The sequence below is a fragment of the Micropterus salmoides genome, unplaced genomic scaffold (genome assembly GCF_014851395.1).
Source record: "Micropterus salmoides isolate LMB-PRFRI ecotype aquatic unplaced genomic scaffold, ASM1485139v1 Ms_hic_scaffold_16, whole genome shotgun sequence".
Lineage (NCBI taxonomy): Eukaryota > Metazoa > Chordata > Actinopteri > Centrarchiformes > Centrarchidae > Micropterus > Micropterus salmoides.
The window spans coordinates 27,142,496-27,152,015 of record NW_024040707.1 but is presented as its reverse complement, the minus strand read 5'-3'; positions in this window follow the sequence as shown (position 1 = coordinate 27,152,015).

The window sequence follows — 9,520 nt, the reverse complement described above, 5'->3', positions numbered from 1 at the left end:
CCTATGTCTCTCCTGTCCTATCTAATGAGGGCAGAAAATGCCCCCAAAAATTCTACAAAAACATCTAGTGCTTGTTGGCGTCCGCCAGTTTTCAGGGGTATTTTGGATGCACGTGATTTACATATGAAGGCAGAAACAACTATGCCAAGAGAAAAACATTTTCCATTCTACGGCACCTTTAAACTTATACAGCTCAGTAGATGCTCAGAAATCTCGTACACAGCTGCCTCAGGGTCCTCATACAGATCACTGTCCGCTGGAACATCCTCTCTTGTACCCGATAGTGCCCTACCTCCTACCATATATAATGTTCTCTCGTCCATCTCTGTAATTGTCATTTTCTCTGTCATGTTCCCTAAAGCGTCACATCTAATGTATCGCTTTTCTTTAATGACATGTCCTATCATCCCTTCATTATTTTTGTCATTGTATAGCTCTATCGCGTTGATAGTAATGTTTGTTAAATTTGTTGTGTTTTCGTTTGCTGATTTCCAACAGTGTGTCCTGAAGCTCCACAGTGTGAAATCCTTCTTTTTACTCTTGGGTGATATTTTGGTATATACAATGAAGCAGCAGCCTTACACAGAAATATGGGTTGAAACAAGCAATCCACGACCACTTCGTAAAGTAAAAAGTAAAGAGAGGGAGTTTGCTGAACACTCAAACAGGCAAGCCTCACAGAAAAAAATAGCTTTAGTGTAAGAATATAAAAATGTCCTTGCATCATCTAAATTCCCAATGTGACAAAATGATACAAACAAACTGGCTGATTTTCAAATTGCATCCAGGAATCCATAAAAAAAACTGTGAAAAATAGCTTCCAAAACAGTTTAATGAAATCTCACATTCACATCTTTTTGTGTTCTTTGTGTCATTACTGTATTTTTCCTTTTTTTTTTTACAAGGTATTTAAAAGATATTGGCTTTTATTTGGAATTTGGAACATTTAATGCCAATAATAGAGACGCGAGGATTTTACCTCACAAGGATGATGTATGCATTCAATATTCGCTGTGAGGAAGAAAAGATTAAGCACCATATTACGTGCATGAAGTCTTGGCAAAGGCAGCAAACTGCCACAATAGATTTACTGTGATAAGAATTCTGTGGAAAAGGCTGCAGATTAATAAGAACATTATGACTCTAGTCTTCCCATCCTCGCCTATCACACTAACTTCTGACATCAGTAGTATACACACATACACACAAGCTAATGAACCAGCAAACCAGTCTACACAATCAACTGCCCTGTAGATGTGGTTGTTATTATTATTATGTAATCAGAATATGAACTTGTCAGCTGACACATGGCCATGTACACACAGACACACCCAAAGACATGTACGTGCACCAGCTTAGGAACCCAGATAAAAACATGCATTTTCTCTCTCTCTCTCTCTCTCTCTCTCTCTCTCTCTCTCTCACACACACAGCAGTGCTGCTGCTACATCCACAACATATTCGCTATTTGCTCATTATTCACAGGATAAGCAGGCTAAAGAATTGCTTTACACGGCATGAATGTCACCCAAAATGAGCACTGAGAGCCCCTACAGTAGAGAGATAGAGGTTAGAGTTGTGTGCGTCAGGGTGTGATTGTATGAATGGGGGAGAAATAGCTGTGAGTATTTTCTGGACGTGCTACAGCCCGGACTAAATGCCCATATGTGGGCATGCCTGTGTTGTGGATTTATGCACGATGGATGTCTGCCTCTGCAGTCAAGTGAGTCTGTGTTTATGACAGGGAGTGTGTGAGAGAAATGGGTGTATATTTAGGTTGGCTTCGATGCGGTGGGACTCCACACTGCAGGGTCTGGCTGCCAGCCAAACTCTTCTGTTACCAAGGAAACATGCTGCAGTCTGGCATCCAAGGGGAGCAACCCAATTTAACCGATTTTGGCCTTTTTCTGTCGCTGGGGCAAGCTGTCTGTGGCCCCCAACACACAGCTAAAATACTGTAGAGCTGTACACACAGGCATAAAGGTCACACACACATACATCCTCTATATTATATTTATATATAAACAATGTAACCTTCAGCACTATTATTGAAGTTTCAGCATTATCTCATACATGAAAAATAGATAAATAGGCATGCGTCCAGTCCAGTTTCAAAAGACAGCTAGGTGTTTTTCTCTGTTCTGTGCTGTTATCAGCTGCTCCAACAACAAAGTGAGCGTTTGTAAAAGATACAAGCCTCTCCTCAAATCAATTTGACTTGCCCTAAAAAGTTATCAAATGCTCATGTTTTGAACGTATTCTGAGCAGCCTGCTGACATGAACGTCTGGGGACGCTTAAGATGGAGTGATGCAGTCGATGGTGAGCCGCAACCCAGCTGATATCTTGTTAGCTCAGTGCAACAAAGTCGATCAAATCAAATTTAGAAGTTAAACATATGCATTTTTTCCCCACATCTTTGCAACCGGTGCAGAAGCACTTACAACTCGCTCTGTCATGTGCTGTCACACATGGCATGAGGACAACACATCCTCATGTATACAGACAGGCAAAGAGACAAACAAACAAACCCTGAGAAATTATCCTTTTTTCTTTGGTACAGCTCAGAATGAATTGTAAGAAACCCAACACTTTAGTCAGTCAAAAGAGGAAGTAAGGAGCCACAAGACAACACTGAACTTTGAGATACAGCGGTGACCATGCTAACCTCTGGATGGAAGAGATAAGGACGTCTGTTTTCTATTCTGCTTTCAAATAGTTGCTTTTATGAATTTCATTTCCATACTTTGGAACTGAAAACTTTTTTCAGTTTATCAAATTATCAGTTTGCATCTAGTATTGTTCATGGATGATTTTAGTTGATCCACATTATTAATAAAAGCATTTATTACTACTTTGATTACCTCAGGGCCTCAACACTGCATTTTCTCATTTTTGTCTGCAAGAAAATTCAAGAATCCTTCACCTACTCAAAATAACAACAATAATAGCTTTTGTCTCATAATGTGATATAACAGTGCAGGGGAGATAACTTTATGTGGAAATGAGATTACTGTGAATGTTGTAAGAATCACTCAAAGGCCACAGGGTAGCAGTGTTCTCTTTACTTATATCAGAGCGCCCTCTGCTGGTTTACATATCACTGATCAAATGGTTAAAAAAACTATTGTATGACTTTGTCTTTGCATTCCACTATGTTAATTATTATGATCCCATTTCTATACCTTTATTATACTGGAGAACTGTGGGTGATTGGCAAGTGCAGTCATACCAGCCAATGAGCAAAAAGATAAATGATTCATGGAATGTGAAAAATATCTACACATTTATTATTATATTCTTAATCCTGGTAAATACAACAATGATTTTTTGCAAATAGATCACAATAATGGTACTGATCTATAATTCAGTCTTTAAATTTAAAAAAGTTACGTCATCACTGCCCTGTGAGAACTATGTACCTGCAAAATTTCATCTGCTCATGAGCTCACACAAACAGTTCTGTATTAAGCTTGTGTGTGACAATGCTTTATTCCTTTTTTTTTTTTTTAGCATAAGAGGTAGTATAATTTTCTCAACCTTTAAAAAGAACATTTAATCCTTCACTTTATGTTAAAAAATCTAAATAACCAAATTTGGACACTGGACAGTAACAATATGTCAATGTCAAAAAATAAATTATTGCAAAAACTTTAAAGGTGTAGGCTGAAGCCATAGCTTATTAGACTTAACTTTTCCACAATACCAAATGAACTTGTATGAACAATTTGCACATTTCAGATGTTAGTCATGCATATATGTATACATGTATGGACATATTGTATTTGCACCCATGCACATGCACACATGGCCATGTGCATAAATGCAAGCATGCATATATTCATGTTCAGTTTACAGCATAGACACACAAATATTAATACACATATCCACACTGGTATGCATCAATACATCATGTTAAAGAATAAACAAACTAAACTGATTTCTCGTGTACACAAAGAATGATAGGATATCAAACTGTTATTTAAGATTAAGATCCATTTCATTGTTTTTGAATAGTCTGAATGTATGGATTGTACTGCACCTAATTCCTCAAGAGCTGCTTTTAACGGAATGCACTGTTCAGGTATTATTTGCCTCTGCAAGACATTATTGATTGTGCATAGTGGAATGTATATAATATAGGCACAGTGAAATGTTGCAGGGGCCATTTCACTCTGCATGTTTTCACACCATCAGTGTTTGCCTGCACTGACAGACAGTGTAAGTTTTTCTCTCTGTTCACACTCGCTGTGCTTGACAAAAAAAAGCAACATTTAATTTTAATTTAATTTAATACCAACATGGCCATGGCTTCTTCAAACACATGAACTTCTGTTGTTTAGCAAAAAGTGAACTGTTCTATGTGACTGTAAAGAGAAAAAAGAGAGGCCAATGCACAAAAGGAAAAAAAGGAAGATGTATGTGGGAAAGAGGCAGCCCCTTTCCAGTAACTCAACATAGTTCCTCTTTCTGTAGAAGTGAAACCCCATCATAGTTTACTTTCAAAACATTCATCTTCCTGTTTTCATTGTAATTCAATTCCCTCCTGCCCCTGTGTGTCAGCTTGACCGTGCAAGCTGACCTTCCCACACACAATATGACTACTAACACATTCAGGCCTGGCAGAGGAGGAGACCTGACATGTGGTGAAGGTGTCAGCGCTTGCTGTGTTTGTCTCTCTAAAGCTGTCATTCAAATCTTCACCTCCCTCTTTCTGTTGACACTGTGACGTTGCCCTCAGGATCCCACCGGCCTGACTCACCTCTCAGGGAATGTTATAGTTTGTTGGACATAGAGAATAAATATATGCTTGCTGTGTTTACTTTGTAATATTGTAATATTTCCCTTATTGTGCCACAATATAATAGGGATGCAGTTTTTGCCATATTATAGCATTTATTTATTTATTGTCTATTTTGTAATTTATTTTACAATTTAAAATATAAGAAATGTGCCAATGCTGATTCAACTATGTGACACATGATAATGTTCAGCACAGTTCAGCTGTCTGATTTTGCTACAATTTGACATTACCCTACCTCTCGAAATGCATATCCATAGGTGTCTTTTCATGTCATTGTCAGAATCACCTGACACTCAGAGGATCATTTATTAACAATTTTTATTTGATAGGGGCTGAGTAGAAACAAAGCACTACGTTTTGCACTACATGTAAACTATATGTAACTTAAAAATGATTTAATGTTGACATCCAAAGAGAAATGAATGACACAGCTGTCGAAGAGACAAACGTCCATTAGAGTGGCCAAAAAGTGTGTGTGTGTGTGTGTGTGAGATTGAGAGAGAGAGACAGAGAGAGAGATATTGGGCAAGGGCAGCAGGTCCTGTCATTTCAATTTCTCTGCTTTACTGGCTATCTCCTCTTAATTGTGAAAGAGCGGGACACCAGCCAAGACCCCATCCATGTACACACACACGCAAAAACACACTCTTTTAACCACAGTCCCAGAGCAGCAATTAAGGAAGCGGTCAGGTCCTATGTCCCCAGCCCCCCCTGCTGTCTCCCAGCATAGCGTGAGTCCTGGCCCATCAAACAGAGCATCTGTCACGGGTGACTGCTGGTGAGTACAGCCCCGTCAGCAGCATCAGTGCCAAAGAGCAGACCAGTGGAAACAGAGCAGGACTGATGACATGGTGGATTCATCCTCTTAATAAAAACATGGGGACCTTTTATACGCAGTGTGTACTGCCAGGACGCTGGGGCTTTGACCCCTTATTATTGGGGGAAAGAAAACAGTGTGAGAATTTGAGATTTTCTAAGGTTGCACTCACTGTCAGGTCACTTTATTTTGTATGTCATCTAAAGAGCTCATTGTCAATGAAAATGAAACACCATAATAATATGCAAGGTAACAAGGTATTTATTTGTCATTTTAAAACACAGGGTTGTATAATGAGATGAAGTTTGTATCCCTTTACGCTACTCACAAAAAGCAAAGTTAAATACATAAACAAATTAAAAAACAAAATTAGATACAGAAATGAAACTATTTTCTATGGTGCAGTGCTGAGGATGATTTTAGGAGACTCACAGCCTGGGGGAAAACGATATTTATTTACTACATAGTCTATTTTTCATTTCGTTGTATAACATTGTTTCAGGAATAATTCCATCCATCCATCGTCAACCGCTTATCCTGCATACAGGGTTACAGGGGGCTGGGGCCAATCCCAGCTGACATCGGGCAAAAGTCGGGGTACACCCTGAACAGGTCCCCAGTCCATCGCAGGGCCACACATAGAGAGACAACCACACACACCTAACGACAATTTAGGGTAACCAATCAACCTAGGCCGCATGTCTTTGTACGGTGGTGTAGGAAGCCGGAGCACCCAGAGAGAACCCACGCAGACACGGGGAGAACATGCAAACTCCACAACCGGGGTTTGAATCCACATCCTTCTTGCTGTGAGGTGACAGTGCTAACCACTGCACCATTGTGCCGCCTGTTTCAGGAATAATTGTGAACGTTTATTCTCGTTCATTGTTATAAGAAAACACAACTCATCATTATAATACAAGAGCATATTTGGTCTGTGTAACGATATACAGTCTCTAACTTATGATAATCAAGGCAGTGGTCAGCAGAGCAGCATAACACAACGGGAGCTAAATGCTAACATCACAATGCTAATATTTACCATGTTCACCATCTTAGTTTAGTGTGTTAGCATGCTAACTTTTGCACTATCCACAAAGTGCTGATGGGAATGTCATTGCAGGTATTTGGTCATAGACAAAGTATTTTTTTATAGTAATAAATATTTTGACCTGTTGATGTTGTTAGATGAAAACTCATGGATCAGCATAGTTATTACAATTAATCCTGTGGGGAACGTGTATAGCTGAAATAGCACTGACCAACTGACCGACATTGCTGTCACTAAACTATAACAATAATTAAGACAAACTTTGCTCCATGTTACTTTTAATAAAAATTTAAACCTTCTGACGTATTGCCTGTAATATGTTGTCCAATATTGTGTTGTTATAACTTAAAATAAGGATATCACAAAGGTCATACTATGTGTGTGCTATTTTGTAACAATGAGGTTAGTCTAGAACATATACATATTGACAGCAGTGAAACATATTTAAATAATAAAAGTAGTCTTATGTGAATTACATAGAAAAAATATTTATGGCAGTAAAACCTTTTCTAGTAATTTGTGATCCTCTGAGATGATCACCATTTCGTTTCTGTTACTCTGTATGAATTAAGTTCTCTGCACACCTTCACAAAGAAGACAACAATCAAAGATGCTCTGTTATTATATTCTTAAAATTTAGAATGCTGCTGTGCAGTGTTGCCTGTAGGTTTGTCTTGCAAATAAAAACATCAAAGGCAGAGTGAAATAATGTGCAAAACCATCATCATATCGTAGGTCAGTGCTCTATAGCACACATGTCTAGGAAATACACTGCTCAAAAAAATAAAGGGAACACTTAAAGAACACAATGTAACTCCAAATCAATCAGACTCCTGTGAAATCAAACTGTCCACTTAGGAAGCAACACTGATTGACAATCAACTTCACATGCTGTTGTGCAAATGGAATAGACAACAGGTGGAAATTATAGGCAATTAGCAAGACACCCCCCGATAAAGGAGTGGTTCTGCAGGTGGTGACCACAGACCACTTCTCAGTTCCTATGCTTCCTGGCTGATGTGTTGGTCACTTTTGAATGCTGGCGGTGCTTTCACTCTAGTGGTAGCATGAGACGGAGTCCGAGGGAGGGCCCGACATCCACAGGTGGGGGTTGTGCTTACAGCCCAACACCGTGCAGGACGTTTGGCATTTGCCAGAGAACACCAAGATTGGCAAATTCGCCACTTGCGCCCTGTGCTCTTCACAGATGAAAGCAGGTTCAGGTACAACATGTGACAGACGTGACAGAGTCTGGAGACGCCGTGGAGAACGTTCTGCTGCCTGCAACATCCTCCAGCAGGACCGGTTTGGAGGTGGGTCAGTAATGGTGTGGGGTGGCATTTCTTTGGGGGGCCACACAGCCCTCAGTGTGCTCGCCAGAGGTAGCCTGACTGCCATTAGGTACCGAGATGAGATCCTCAGACCCCTTGTGAGACCATATGCTGGTGCGGTTGGCCCTGGGTTCCTCCTAATGCAAGACAATGCTAGACCTCATGTGGCTAGAGTGTGTCAGCAGTTCCTGCAAGAGGAAGGAAGTGATGCTTTGGACTGGCCTGCCCGTTCCCCAGACCTGAATCCAACTGAGCACATCTGGGACATCATGTCTCGCTCCATCCACCAACGCCACGTTGCACCACAGACTGTCCAGGAGTTGGCGGATGCTTTAGTCCAGGTCTGGGAGGAGATCCCTCAGCAGACCATCTGCCACCTCATCAGGAGCATGCCCAGGCGTTTTAGGGAGGTCATACAGGCACGTGGAGGCCACACACACTACTGAGCCTCATTTTGACGTGTTTTAAGGACATTACATCAAAGTTGGATCGGCCTGTAGTGTGGTTTTCCACTTTGATTTTGAGTGTGACTCCAAATCCAGACCTCCATGGGTTGATAAATTTGATTTCCATTGATCATTTTTGTGTGATTTTGTTGTCAGCACATTCAACTATGTAAAGAAAGGAGTATTTAATGAGATTATTTCATTCATTCAGATCCTCAATGTGTTATTTTAGTGTTCCCTTTATTTTTTTGAGCAGTGTACAATGTCTTTTATTTGCTCTACAACAGAAACTTCCTTAGGAGTGACATCAGTGATCAGGTGACCTTGAGGCAAACTCTGTTTCGCAGGGAGAGATGTTAATGTGTGGAGAACGTAAAGAATCCTGACTGAGCTGTCAAGGTAGCTATCTAGTTTCTTCTCTTAGTGATCAGCACATTAGACAGAGCCAGAATAGCCCTGCTGACTGCTTGACAACGATTCTGTCAAATGTGAGAGGAATATGCAAAAAGGCCTGCAGGCATGTGAATGTTTCCTTCAGCAAAGTTAGAAAATGTGTTTGCTTTTATTGTCACTAGATGGCAGTATTTTACTAGTTCTATCTAATTTGAATGAGTTACAGTATAGTATCATGTAGCCAAGAGTAAGTGTTTCTGTGAATGTGTAACTTCAGATATCATCAATGTAAGGGCAGAATCTTCCTCGTATGAAACACACTAATTTCCAAAACTGACAATTTGTCATCATATCGTAGGTCAGTGCTCTATAGACATCATTAGAGCTCATAAACCAGACGTCCCTTACTACAGATATTCAGTGAAGCTACTCACCTCTTTGAAGATGTGAATAAATGCAGTTACGATGCTTAGTTACAAAGAGTGGAACCCAAAGATTGTTTGTAAAGTAACACAGCAGAATCTCCTCATTAACCTGGTTGTTGATGGGGAAGAGCGTGTGAATCTTAGAAATGTTAAAAACTCAATCACTTAATCATCTTTCGAAACTGACAACACAATCTCAACTCAAGGTCCACTTACTCACATGTTCTGGAGCTTTTGACCGCAGTGTTGTGATGG